We start from the raw sequence: 15,009 nt of genomic DNA, 5'->3' as shown, positions 1-15,009 counted from the left end.
AATACAACAATATACAAATGTAGCCTGTGTCAACCTGATCACAATGAAGCATTTAACTCAACAAACAAAGCTCTCTGATACGATTGTGTCAGAGATCATGTTAACCCTGGCTACATCTGTAGTCCTCCATCCTAAATGAATACCTTATAAATATACCCAATATATATATTTCCTAAGGTCCATTTCTAACGCCAATGCTCCAGGTGCATTTGGACATCGCATTGGCATTTTTTCTTGGTTTTGGTGGTGGCCAGAAAAATGCCACAAATAAAGCAAGTGTGAGGGGACCCTCATGCTAGAATCACACACAGTAGTTAGACCAGTACCCTAAGCCAAAACTAAAAAACAAAGTGGATTAAAGGGAACCAATCACACTAAAATTGGGCATAAAGGTAAGGAAACGTGCTGGTACATCAGCCAGCACGCTTCCTAACTGTCCCCCTGTCCCATGAACATTCAGCTCGCAAAGTTAGTTTAATCGTGTCCCGCGCTCTATGCAAATTACCATGCAAGTAGTCACGGTGGGCGGGACGGCTGTTCGAGTAGTCACGGTGGGCGGGGTCTTCGTCAAGTAGTCACCGGATCCTGGGTCGGCTCCTGCGCTGTAATCACGCCCCTGCGGGTGTGTTGTAAAGCGGCGCCTGGTGACGTCACTCGCGGGGGCGGCATTGCACGTCGGCCTCGCTGACGTCCTTACTAAGCTGCGCATGCGCAGTGCAGCCTGAGAAGACGCTGCTGTACTGCGCTTGTGCGGCGTAGTACAGCAGCGGCTTCACCCACTGTACTGCGCATGCGCAGCTTAGTAAAGACGTCGACGTGCAATGCCGCCCCCCCCCCCCCCCCCCCCCCCCGAGTGACGCTGGAGGGGCGTGATTACAGCGCAGGAGCCGGCCCAGGACCCAGTGACTACTTGCTGAAGACCCCGCCCACCGTGACTACTCGAACAGCCGTCCCGCCCACCGTGACTACTTGTATGGTAATTTGCATAGAGCGCAGGAATTAAACTAACTTTGCGGGCTGAATGTTCATGAGACGGGGGGACAGGGGGATGGTTAGGAAGCGTGCTGGCTGATGTACCAGCACGTTTCCTTACCTTTATGCCCAATTTTAGTGTGATTGGTGTGTGTGTGTGTGTATGTAGGTGTGTGGGGGGGGGGCACTTGTGCTCTTCAGCTGGATTTGCAGTTTCTCACAGTCTCATTGATTTCAGTGTAAAAACCTATTTCAATTCTTGGTAAGAAAATTAAAAAATTTTTTACACATAACCCCCATTAAAAACTAACCTAAAAGCTCGTTCATACAGGTAAAATCCATACTAAAAATTCCACCCATGCAGTTGAGTTCTCCATGAGGATTTTGATATATGCAGAGACACGGACACATCACTTCCCATGCTAAAAAATGTGTCAGAGAATGTTCACACTGGACTGAACTGCTGTAGATTTGTTGAGGATTTTGCCATCTGAAGATGTCTATCACAGGGTGGGGGATGACATGCTGATTGGTGGGGGTTCAACCTGTGTGACCGCCACCGATCCTGAAAACAAAACCATCCCTAGGTGAATGGTGCTCTATAGGCCGCCTTACATTGGTGAGTTCAATGTTCAATGAGAAATATCAGGCGGCCTTATAGACTGAATGGAGTGCTGGCTGTGCATGCATGCATGGTGTGTACTATTTATTCCCAGGACAATGCTGTCCCTATGCACATAGGTGGTCCCTGTGGATAGGGAAGCGTAAATCTGCAACTTTAAAGTTCTGTTTGAACATCCCCCAATGCGATTTTTTTTGTTTGCCCATTGGTCCCCAACCTGTGAATCTTCAACTAAAAAACTACAATACACAGCATTCCCTCAGAGCTGATTGTCATAGCATACTTTATTTTAAAAAATAAAAATTTCAATTGCTCCTAGCCATTGCACAATGGTAGATGCTAGAGGAGGGGTAGGGGACCTTGGCTCTCCAGCTGTTGCCAAACTACAACTTCCATCATGCCTGGAAATCCCATGGATATACCATGTGCATACCTCCCAACTTTTGCTGGGAGGAAAGAGGAACATAGCCACGCCCATAACTGCGCTCTATAACCCCATAGCCACATCACCTATTGCCATTATAAAAGTAACAAATATTATCACCAGACCTTCACCACATATTTACTTATACCACCATACCATTGCGAAATAACATTCACTATACAAATACTAATATCCCCCCTTACTCTGGCCCGTATGGAGGCAGATACAAATGGTACACAGGGTCTGCACACCATATAAGTAGCATTAGATATGTATCCAGATGCTGCACGGCTGAACCGTGTAAAGGGTTATTGTTTGTTTGTATGTCACATGGATCTGCGAACCAATATGAATCTCCCCTTCTTCTCTCCTGAGGAAGGAAGTCACATGGAAGTAGGAAGTATATAGGTTCTTTGTGTTTGACATTGTGGAGGAAGGACGCAAGCTAGACAGCTCTCTACAGTGGTCCACTCCGGGCCCTGGCCCTTTGCCAGGTCCCCTACTCTGGTCAGTCTTAGCTAGAATGGGTAGGATGCAAGAAAGCACACAGTTTTCTTCTCAGTAACGCTACACAACACTATGCAGTGTTAGACCCTCACAAGAGAGGACAAATCAGAGACAACCTCAACCAACGCCAAGGACAGGGAGAGTCACAGAGCAGGACAGTATCCATAGACAGCAGTAAACTAGGAACTGATCCGGATAGAGCAAAGCTGCGCAAAGCCTAGGAACTTTATCTCGCAGCGCGGTTGTCAGCAGGGAACCCACAGCATTCGGCTCACCCCAGGTAAAAAAGGTCTGGGCCTTATGTCAGCCCCTAGAACAGTTCAGCCAAATCTAATGGGCATCAGGTGGTGTGAAGACTAACAAGTCAATACACAGGCACAAGGATTCTTCTTATTCTTTTTTTATAAATTCTGTGTTTATTAACCCAATTTTCGGACAGGAGACAATCGACAAATGGGACAGGCACGCCCCAAGTATGAACAAGAATGAAGCATCAATCTTACTAACAGAATGCAATAAACCGGTCTGCAAAAACATGAGACAAGAAAATGACATAATTAAACATAAAGACCTACGTGGAGGTCAGGCAGACATGTAAACAAATGGCCTGGGGCATTGTCCCACCATCGATTCCCCCCAGTCTTTACCAGAACACAGAAAAGAGAAAAAAAAGGAGAAGAAGAAGAAGAAAAAGGAAAGAAGAAAGAAGAGAAAGAAAAAAAAAGGGGGGGGGGAGAATGGGGGGGGGGACCAGGTGGGGAGGTAAGACAGAGGGAGGGGATGTTCCAGAGGACCCCCCGAAGAAGGGGACGTAAACATGAAGACTGTGGATCCCCGAACCAGGACCTACTTCTGAGAGGACGGGTCCTCACACAGCAGAGATCTATAAACGTCCGTGTTTCGAAACTCAACCCATGACCACCAAGTGCTCGTGAACCGAGCATTTTGGTTATGTAGCTCACAAGTCAAATCTTCCATTCTCATGATTTCGTTAACTTTGGAAACCCAAAGGGAAATGGGCGGGGGAATCGCCCGCTTCCAATAGAGGGGTATGCAAGATCTAGCGGCCATGACCAGAAAGCGCAACAGAGAAATGCAGAGATGCAGAAGAAAGAGAGCAGGGGAGAGGCCAGCCGTCAAGCCAGTTACCCGGCGTATGACCTCCTTCACCCGATCCCAGAAGGGCGTGAGGGCTGGGCAGGACCAAAAAACATGAAACATTGTGCCCTCTCCGGACCCACACCTCCAGCAGGAGGGATCCACCTCGGGCCAGATCGCATGCAGATGTGTAGGTACAAGGTACCAGCGAGATAAGAGCTTGTATCCCGCCTCCTGGAAACGTGAGCTCACCGAACATTTGTGCACCAATCATATGATATCGGTCCTCTGTGCAGGGGTCAGGGTCAGCTGGAGATCAGTCTCCCACTTCACAAGGAATAGGGGAGGCTCCTGGTCAGGGGGGGAAACCAAGTCAGTGTAGAGGAGAGATAAGGCATGACGCAGCTGGCCAGAACCGGCACAAAGCGTCTCAAGGTAGGTCTTGGAGGTATGGAATTTAGACGCAGGTGGCAAGGAGCGCAAGAAGTGTGTGAGTTGGGATTCTTCTTATTCTAAGTATTCTTCTACCTCATCCTCCAACATCCCGGCAGAGCACAGTAATACTTGGGTTGGGACTCTCACGACATCCTCCTCTCTGCTACTCTGTTATTTTGTATCACTCAACACGCTACTCAGTCAGCACGACTGTATTCTACTTTACATTCCTATCGCAGACTAAGTTGCTATATTTTCAAGTATTGGTCTATAAGTTTTATCAAGTGTACTATCAAGTGTTTTATCAAGAGAAACATCATAATTGCGTAACCTGCTGCAAGCACGTACTTTCTTAGTAAACCAGGCTTATTTACAATAAAAAGACTCTGCGATCCTTCGCCTTACACCGACACAGTATACACCGTAACCTTTCTGTGGGTGGCAGTTCCAATAGTCCGGGAACAACAGGTGACGTCTTCTTCCCCCTGGTAGTAAGGCCCCCATGTAAGCCCCTTCCCTCTGAAAGTAAGCCCCCCATCTAAGCCCCTTCCCTCTGGTAGTAAGCTGCCCCCCCCATGTAAGCCCCTAACCTCTGGTAATAAGCCCCCCCCCCCTCCTCTAGTAATAAGCTCCCCCCATGTAAACCCCTTTCCCCCTGGTAGTAAGCCCCCTCCCCACCCATGTTTACTGTGTAATAAATAAATAAATACAGTGGTACCTTGGTTTAATAGTAACTTATTTTAAGAGCGTTTTGGTTTAAGAGCTCACAGTTTTCAAAATTGTGACTTGGTTTAAGAGCATTGCTTTGGTTTAAGAGCTCCCTGTACTGGGTGGGAGCGCTAGTGGGGGAAGGGCATGGTCTGCATAGTGTGGTCTGACCCAGGAAGTCTCCCTCACCTTCCAAATCATGGCAGATCCACTTCAGGCTAAGGCTCACATCAGGGGACAGGACTGTGGAGGTAATCTCTCCATAGCTGTAACCCCTCTCTCCCTGGACAGAGAGTGCTGCTATACTGTGCTCATATATTCCCCGCTCATTCCTTCATACTCCCTGCAGTCTCTGTCAGCCCTTGTGTTTTCCCATCCCATCATATGTTTTACATGATATACAGAATAAAAAAAATCATTATTTTTGGGGTGTGGAATCAATTGTCTGCATTTCTATGATTTCTTATGGGAAAATTTGCTTTGGTTTAAGAGTGGATTTGGATTACAAGCACAGTTCCGAAACGAATTATGTTTGTAATACAAGGCACCACTGTAAATCCATATACTCACCTGCTTCCTATGGCGTTGTTACGACCGCGGCGGCGTCCCGCGTTCCGGGCCGCCGCCGCGACCGCTACCTGCCCTATGCAGCAGCCGGTGTCCATAGTCGGGGACCCGGCGCTGCTGTCACCTCGGCCCCGGGGGGCGCCTCACCTCTCCACGCTCCTGTCTCCCGCTGTGCCGGCCGGCGCGCGCGTCCCCGCCTCCTAGGGCGCGCGCGCGCCGGCTGTCTCAGATTTAAAGGGGCAGTGCGCTCCTAATTGGTAGTTGCACCCAATCACTCCCCTATAAATCCCAGCATGCCCTGTCCTTAGTGTTGGAGCCTCTACATGCTTCCCATAGCGTTTGGCCCAGCCCCCTGTTGTTCCTGAGTCCTATCTGTTACCTGGTCCCAGTCCCTGTTCCTGAGTCCTATCCGTTACCCGGTCCCTAGTCCCTGTTCCTGGTTCCTGTTTCCCTGTCACTCCTTCTGTTCCTGCGTTCAGCCTGTCACGTGCGCTCTCACCTGCAGACCTTTGCCAGCGCCATCTCCTGCCTACTGCTCCTGCCACGCCTCGCCTGCCGACACCAGCAACCAAGCCAGGGGTAGCGACCTGGGGGTCGCCTGCCGCAGCAAGTCCATCCCGCCTTGCGGCGGGCTCTGGTGAAAACCAGCGGCCCCTTAGACTCCGCTCCCTGGTGAGGTTTGTGCCATCGCTGGTGCCGGTCCAGTGGATCCACTACTCCAGGCGTTACAGTAGGCTCCAACCATGGATCCCGGCGAGGTGCCAGATCTCCGTGACGTCGCCAGAGTGGTCGCGCAACAGGCTCAACAAATCCAGAAACAGTCACAGCAGATCCAGCAACTCACTGCCGCCTTACAGCAGCAGACTACTGCCCAGCGCACACCATCTCCTGACGCTGCTTCTTCACTCCGACTGGCTCTCCCAAGCAAGTACTCTGGGGACTCTAAGTTGTGCAGAGGATTCCTGACTCAGTGCACCATGCACATTGAACTTTTGAGTAGTCAGTTTTCCACCGAGCGCTCTAAAGTGGCTTTCATCATCAGCCTATTAGAGGGTAGAGCCCTGGCCTGGGCCACGCCACTGTGGGACCGTGATGATCCTGTTGCTGCCAATCTCCGGGCCTTCCTATTCGAGTTTCGCTCCGTCTTTGAGGAACCTGCCCGTGCTTCTTCGGCCGAGACTGCTCTCCTCAACCTCTCTCAAGGCAGCTCCTCTGTCGGTGACTACGCCATCCAGTTCCGCACCCTGGCAGCTGAATTGGACTGGAACGAGGCCGCCCTGTTGGCCACTTTCAAGAAGGGCCTGTCTAGTCGAGTGAGAGACGTGCTCGCTGCCCGAGACCTGCCTACCTCCCTGAACGAACTCATTCTACTGGCCACCCGAGTTGATACTCGTTTTTCGGAGAGGGAGGAGGAGGTTCGGCATGAACATTTACTAACCCATTCCCGTCGCCACCCCCAGCTGGCGCCGGTTTTCCAGAATCCTGACCTTTCGATGTCCCAGCCCTCTCCTGAGATTCCTATGCAGGTGGAACGGGCTCACCTGACGCCTGATGAAAGAATCCGGCGCCTGGAGCAGAATCTCTGTCTCTATTGCGGTGGTTCCGATCACTTCCGGCTGGGATGTTCCCTACGTCCCCAAACATCCGGAGGACGCTCGCACCTAGGTCCGGTGGGACAGGTGTCCCTAGGTGCGAATGCCACCATTCCAAGTCTGTCTATGCCTGTTTCCATCCGGACTCCCTCAGGACAAAATCATCAGACTACTGCCTTCCTCGATTCTGGCTCAGCAGGCAGTTTTATTGCGGCAACATTGGTCCAAAGATGGCGGCTACCCGTGACCCGACTAGCCAGGCCCCTGACTATCTCCTCGGTCACGGGCGAAATTCTTACCGACCGTGTGTACTACCAGACCGCATCTTTAGTCCTCCAGGTGGGTCCTTCACATCAAGAAGAGATATCCTTCTACGTCCTGCCCCATTCTTCCCCCGCGGTCCTCCTGGGACTCCCGTGGCTACAAGAACATGCCCCTCAGCTGGACTGGAGAACCGGGGAGATTCTCAGTTGGGGTCAGGACTGTTCCCACCAGTGTCTCAAGTCACCTCAGACCAAGTGTATTATGTCATTTCCTGTCCCGGCCAAGCCTCTATCCGGCCTACCGGCAGAAGACCAAGACTCGGCGGATGCCTTCTCTGCCGAGGTGTACCCTCTCCCCGTACCCAAGACTAAGGTCGTGTCCTCTCTCCACCGGAAGAACTCACAGAAGGTCCCTTGCCACGTTATACCGCCTGATCGCCTAGTACCAGTCGTCACCTCCACTCTTCAGAGAGTACCCCCCGGAAAGACTCATGTTCACCCTGCGCTTCGAAGAGGTATTTTGAACTGGGGACATTCCTCGTTGGAGGCCGGGCACCCGGGAGTCCGTAAGACCGGCCAACGGATCTCTCGCCACTACTGGTGGTCCAGCCTATCCCAAGATGTCAAAGACTTTGTGGCTTCCTGTGCCATTTGCAGGCAAGAAAGAGGGGGAGGCCAAAGGGGGGGGGTACTGTTACGACCGCGGCGGCGTCCCGCGTTCCGGGCCGCCGCCGCGACCGCTACCTGCCCTATGCAGCAGCCGGTGTCCATAGTCGGGGACCCGGCGCTGCTGTCACCTCGGCCCCGGGGGGCGCCTCACCTCTCCACGCTCCTGTCTCCCGCTGTGCCGGCCGGCGCGCGCGTCCCCGCCTCCTAGGGCGCGCGCGCGCCGGCTGTCTCAGATTTAAAGGGGCAGTGCGCTCCTAATTGGTAGTTGCACCCAATCACTCCCCTATAAATCCCAGCATGCCCTGTCCTTAGTGTTGGAGCCTCTACATGCTTCCCATAGCGTTTGGCCCAGCCCCCTGTTGTTCCTGAGTCCTATCTGTTACCTGGTCCCAGTCCCTGTTCCTGAGTCCTATCCGTTACCCGGTCCCTAGTCCCTGTTCCTGGTTCCTGTTTCCCTGTCACTCCTTCTGTTCCTGCGTTCAGCCTGTCACGTGCGCTCTCACCTGCAGACCTTTGCCAGCGCCATCTCCTGCCTACTGCTCCTGCCACGCCTCGCCTGCCGACACCAGCAACCAAGCCAGGGGTAGCGACCTGGGGGTCGCCTGCCGCAGCAAGTCCATCCCGCCTTGCGGCGGGCTCTGGTGAAAACCAGCGGCCCCTTAGACTCCGCTCCCTGGTGAGGTTTGTGCCATCGCTGGTGCCGGTCCAGTGGATCCACTACTCCAGGCGTTACAGGCGTCTTCTCTTCCAGCTCTCAGCGACGAGTGACGTCACTCACGCGCCTGGAGCTGGGGAAGGAAGCGACTTCTAGTGGCCGAGGCAGAATGATGCCTGCGGCCACAAGACCGGGTGGAAAGCCAATGCGGAGCGGGGAGCCAAGGGCTCCTGCTCTGCAGTCGACACTGTGAGCTGCCGGGTGCTGACAGTGATGCTTTAACTTTGAGCACCCGTGATGAGCTCTCACAGTCAAAGCGTCACTGTCAGCACCGGATCGGGGGCAGTCAGTGGCAATCCCAGGATGCATGCGCGCTGGTGGGGGAGGTATTTAGCAGGGTACACATGCAGGCAGGGGCATTCCTGGGATAAGCCTTGGGTGGGGGTGATCTATTCCATATATAAAACACACATGTCACCACTTCACAGTGATTTATTACATATACAACACATGTCACCAGTGATCTATTACATATATAACACACATGTCACCAGTGATCTATTACATATATAACACACATGTCACCAGTGATCTATTACATATATAACACACATGTCACCAGTGATCTATTACATATATAACACACATGTCACCAGTGATCTATTACATACAGTATATAACAGACATCACCAGTGATCTATTACATATGTTACACATGTCACCAGTGATCTATTACATATACAACATATGTCATCAGTAATCTATTACATATATTACACACGTCACCAGTGATCTATTACAGATATAACACACGTCACCAGAGATCTATTACAGATATAACATGTCACCAGTAATCTATAACAGATATAATATGTCGCCAGTGATCTATTACATATATAACACACATGTCACCAGTGATCTATTACATATATAACAGACATCACCAGTGATCTATTACATATGTTACACATGTCACCAGTGATCTATTACATATACAACATATGTCATCAGTAATCTATTACATATATTACACACGTCACCAGTGATCTATTAAAGATATAACACACGTCACCAGTGATCTATTACAGATATAACATGTCACCAGTAATCTATAACAGATATAATATGTCGCCAGTGATCTATTACATATATAACACACGTCACCAGTGATCTATTACATATATAACACATGTCACCAGTGATTTATTACAAATATAACACACGTCACCAGTAATCTATTCCATATATAACACACGTCACCAGTGATCTATTCCATATATAACACATGTCACCATTGATCCATTACATATATAACACATGTCACTAGTAATCTATTACATATATAACACACATCTCACCAGTGATCTATTACATATGTAACACATGTCACCAGTGATCTATTACATATATAACATGTCAACAGTGATCTATTACTTATAAAACATATGTAATCAGTGATCTATTCCATATATAACACACGTCACCAGTGATCTATTACATATACAACACATGCCACTAGTAATCTATTACATATATAACACACGTCACCAGTGATCTATTACACATACAACACATGCCACTAGTAATCTATTACATATATAACACACTGCAACAGTGATCTATTACATATACAACACATGTCACCAGTGATCTATTACAGATATAACATGTCACCAGTGATCTATTACAGATATAACACACATCACCAGTGATCTATTCCATATATAAAACATGTCTCCAGTGATCTATTGCATATATAACACATGCCACTAGTAATCTATTACATATATAACACACACATGTCACCAGTGATCTATTACATATACAACACATGTCACCAGTAATCTATTACATATATAACACATGTCACCAGGGATCTATTACATATATAACACATGTCACCAGGGATCTATTCCATATTTAACAGATCAACAGTGATCTATTACATATATAACACACGTCACTTAGTAATTATTCCCTGAGGAAGCCCGGTTGAGGCGAAAAGTACGTAGGGACGGCTGTGACCCTCATAGTAAAGAATGGGTGAGTGCTTATAAGACTAAGGGCTTGTGGTTTGTCTTTTTTACAATATTGCTTTAATAGTAGTTCACTTTATTTAATCCATGGTAACAAATACAGTGGCATTTTTACTAGACAATCCCTTGAAAGGCACCCAGTGTTAATCCATTCATTCTATGTTGTTGTCAGTAATATATGGAATTGTATTAAGATTCGGTTGTTTTTAAATATATTTTTTTTAAGTGTTTTTTATATTGTTCTTATCATGTTATTAACACAATCATGGTAAATAAAAAATATTTTTGATAATGATTCAGAACTTATGCCCATAATTTTATCGTGTATTTATCCTTATGGTGGGTTTTTTCTGTGTATATGGTAGAGTGACACCTAGGGTTACAGTTTAGGGCTGTACCATAATTATACGGAAGGTGATTCAGTCTCTCTACGGTGAACCTTTTTTGTATGTAATTATGAATAAAGAAGACTATCGCCTAATGTGTCTCAGAATTGTCCACGGAAGCGAAATACCAAAAACTGATCTCTGTTCTTGAATATAAAGCAATCTTCAACCCAGCGCCGACGATCGCGACATTTTACGCACTCCCAAAGATTCACAAGCAACGTATACCCATACCAGGGAGGCCCATAGTGTCGGGCAACAACAACCTCACAGAGGGCATTAGTAAATACGTTGATCAAGTACTTGCTCCATTCATCAAAACAATGCCATCCTATTTAAAAGATACAACCGCTACAGTTAAAAAATTGCAGGAAGTATCCGTTACCCCAGGAGTGATGCTAGCTAGCCTTGATGTTGAGGCTCTGTATACAAGTATACAGGGCCGGCGTCAGCACGTGGCGTACTCGGGCAAGTGCCGGGGCCCACAGCCTCTCAAGGGGCCCCCCGGCACTTGCCCGAGCAATGAGCCACTGGATATAGCCAGCAATGGGGCCCGCCGCATCCCCCGTACTCACTGTCGTGCCGACAGTGAGTACGGGGGATGCGGCGGGCCGCGTTGCTGGCGACATCCGGGGGGTGTGGCGTTGCTGGGCGGATGCGACGTCCTCAATGACGTCCTGGGCTGGGCCTTCCTCCGCAGCGCTTCAGGACGTGATCCCCTCAGCAGGCGCAGAGCGATGACGTCATCGCGCCTGCTAGCGGATCCGTCCCTGCTAGCAGAAGGGAGAAGCCAGGAAGAAGAGGACCGTCCCTTGGATTAGGTGAGTATGATTTTTTGTTTTGTGTTAAGGCAGAGCAGGGGGCATCTACTATGGGGCAGGGGCCATCTACTATGGGACAGGGTAGGGGTCATCTACTATGGGACAGGGTAGGGGTCATCTACTATGGGACAGGGCAGGGGTCATCTACTATGGGACAGGGCAGGGGTCATTTACTATGGGACAGGGCAGGGGAAATCTACTATGGGACAGGGTAGGGGTCATCTACTATGGGACAGGGCAGGGGTCATTTACTATGGGACAGGGCAGGGGTCATCTACTATGGGACAGGGTAGGGGTCATTTACTATGGGGCAGAGCAGGGGGCATTACTATGGGGACAGAGGGCATTATTACTATATGGGGGCACAGCATGGGGACACAAACCTTCTTACTTTACTGCACATGACACCAAGCAGCGGAGTTACTAATGTATAGGAGCCTATGGGTGGGGAAAAGGGAAGGAAGTTGCTGGAAATGTGCGGAGCCTAAGATGTTTGTCTCACAGGTTCTGAAGAGAAGAATTGTAGCTGGAAGAAATCATCATGGTGGTCTGGGCCGGATGGCGAGGAAACAGAGAGCGATCGCATCAGATCAAAGAAGACGTCACCTGTGAGTTACCGAATTATGTTTGTTGTTTTTTTTGTTATTTTGTCAAACTTTATTTGGTAGGTGTGCCCCGAGGTGAAAAAGGTAATCAGCAGTGTAGTATATACTTTTTATCCTTCTGTATGAGTGTGTATATATCTCTCCATTCTGTGTAGGTATACAGCAGTGTATTATATACTTATTATCCTCCTACTGTATGAGTGTGTGTATATATGTGCTCGAGAGATAGATATATACACACTCAAACAGGAGGGGGGGTAATAAGTATATAACACAGCTGATCCACTACACAGAATCAAGAGCTAGAGACCCTCTAACAATGATGCCATATAATTTGCTATTCAAAGGGGCCCGCCGAGGCTCTCTCGACCAAGGGCCCACAAAAACCTGGAGCCGGCCCTGCAAGTATACAGCACGAACACAGACTACATGCAATAGAGTATTACCTCTCAAGTAGAGGAAACACGTTCAACATGCATAACCAACTTATCCTTCAGTTACTTCAATTTCTACTTCCCCACAATTATTTCATTTTCGACAAAAAATATTATCTTCAAAAGGTCGGAACGGCAATGGGTACAAGTTGTGCCCCCACCCATGCCAACTTATATCTAGGCTGGTGGGAGGCCACCCACGTCTTCCATGAAAATATGCACAAATATACCGACCACATACTCCTATGGGGGCGCTACATCGATGATGTCCTGTTATTATGGGACGGAGATGTAGCGCTCTTCCAACAGTTTGTTGAACAACTCAACTCCAACATTGACAAGCCAAATTGATAAAAAGAAGATCAACTTTCTCGATCTCACTATCACAATTGAAGAAAATGGTGATCTCAAGACCAGCATCTACCGCAAACCCACTGCTACTAACAGCTTTTTGCAGTGGCAAAGTTTTCACCCCGCCCCACTGAAGAAAGGGATACTGGTCAGACAATATCTCCGAGCACGGAGGAATTGTTCCTCAAAGAGGCCTTCCTAAGCGAATGTAACGTTCTGTATCACAGATTCATCAATAAAGGCTACCCTAAAAAGGTCTTACACAGGGCCTTCTACAGAGCCAGAAACACTGACAGGAATAAATTACTAAACAAGAACCTAAATTTTCAGATACCTCCCAAAATCATACGCTGTATCAGCACCTTTGACATCGCCCATCATAAAATCAGGCAAACCATTCAGCAATATTGTCCTGTTTTACAGGCAGATCCCGATTTAAGGAAGTCCTCCTAAATTCACCTAGCATTACATACAGACGCGGCAAAAATCTGAGAGATCACCTCGTCCATAGCCATTTCTCCAATTCTTCTATAGAAGATCAACCCTCCACATGGCTGAAATCGGATATCAAAGGCTCATATCCATGTGGAACATGTAGCTTTTGCAAATATCTACCCAAAACTAAAACATTCACAAATCCGAAGGATAATAAAACATATACCATAAGACAATTTATGAATTGTCAGAGCAAAGGTATCATTTATGCAGCAAGATGTCCGTGTGGTCTGTTATACATCGGGAAAACTATCCAGCAATTTCGGAACCGCATAGGTTCACATCTCAGCAATATCAAAACTAAGACAGATACAAGCATAGCAAGACACATAAAAGACACACTAGTGGAAGGGTCCAGTATTGGCTCCTATTGAGACTAAGTCCCCACACATGCGCAGGACCGTCAGTTCAAATATCCAGACTCTAAGTTCTCCGACATGCGCATTTGGGCAAACCCAGACCTTCCGAGACTAAGTGCACAAACATGCGCAATGTCAGCTTTCGTCGGTCAAGAATTTCTAAGTACGCACACATGCACAATGACCACCCTTGTGTGTCTAAAGTTTTCTAAGTTTTCACGCATGCGTAGATCTCAAACGGGCAAGTGGGCGTAAGCTTGCCAAGTTACGCGAATTTCATATTCAAGCGTATCACATTAGCCTATCACATATGCATGAGACATCCTTAGTCCCTGCCCATGTCTCCCACAATTGAGTCCCGCCCGCCATCGCCAACTTTGATAAAGTCGGTGCAACTGACAAAACTAGTCAGGAAGAAGGCTATGGCAATTTTAACGTAGGTAAGAGTATTGAGCACTGTATATGACTTGAATACTATTAATATAGTCAGACCGCAAACATGCAGCTCGTAGAGTGATGTAAAACCTATCGGCAGCTACGAGCCCAGGCTGTAGCTTATTTGCTGACATAGGTCTAACAGTCTCTAATTGGGCAAGACAAGTGCCAGACTATAACTCATTCATTATCCATCAGCCACTGGTCTGACTTATCGGCTTTTAGTCTATACACAATACAACTCAACAGCAGTTGCTGTCAGCTCCGCTGTGATCCCTATCACGGATACAGCGGAGACTGTGTAAGACTCTAGATAGTGACTGAGGTTATCTCCCTTGTGCCGCTGGCAGAGAGCTGTTACAGTCACTTTATTCATACGAGCAGGCATAATGTAAGCCATATGATACAAAGGTGGTGACTGTAACGCCTGGAGTAGTGGATCCACTGGACCGTCACCAGCGATGGCACTAACCTCACCAGGGAGCGGAGTCTAAGGGGCCGCTGGTTTTCACCAGAGCCCGCCGCAAGGCGGGATGGACTTGCTGCGGCAGGCGACCCCCAGGTCGCTACCCCTG

The sequence above is a fragment of the Dendropsophus ebraccatus genome, chromosome 4, assembly GCF_027789765.1.
Source record: "Dendropsophus ebraccatus isolate aDenEbr1 chromosome 4, aDenEbr1.pat, whole genome shotgun sequence".
NCBI classification, from domain to species: Eukaryota; Metazoa; Chordata; class Amphibia; order Anura; family Hylidae; genus Dendropsophus; species Dendropsophus ebraccatus.
The sequence above is the reverse complement of the archived record's forward strand: the minus strand, read 5'-3'. Positions refer to the sequence as shown.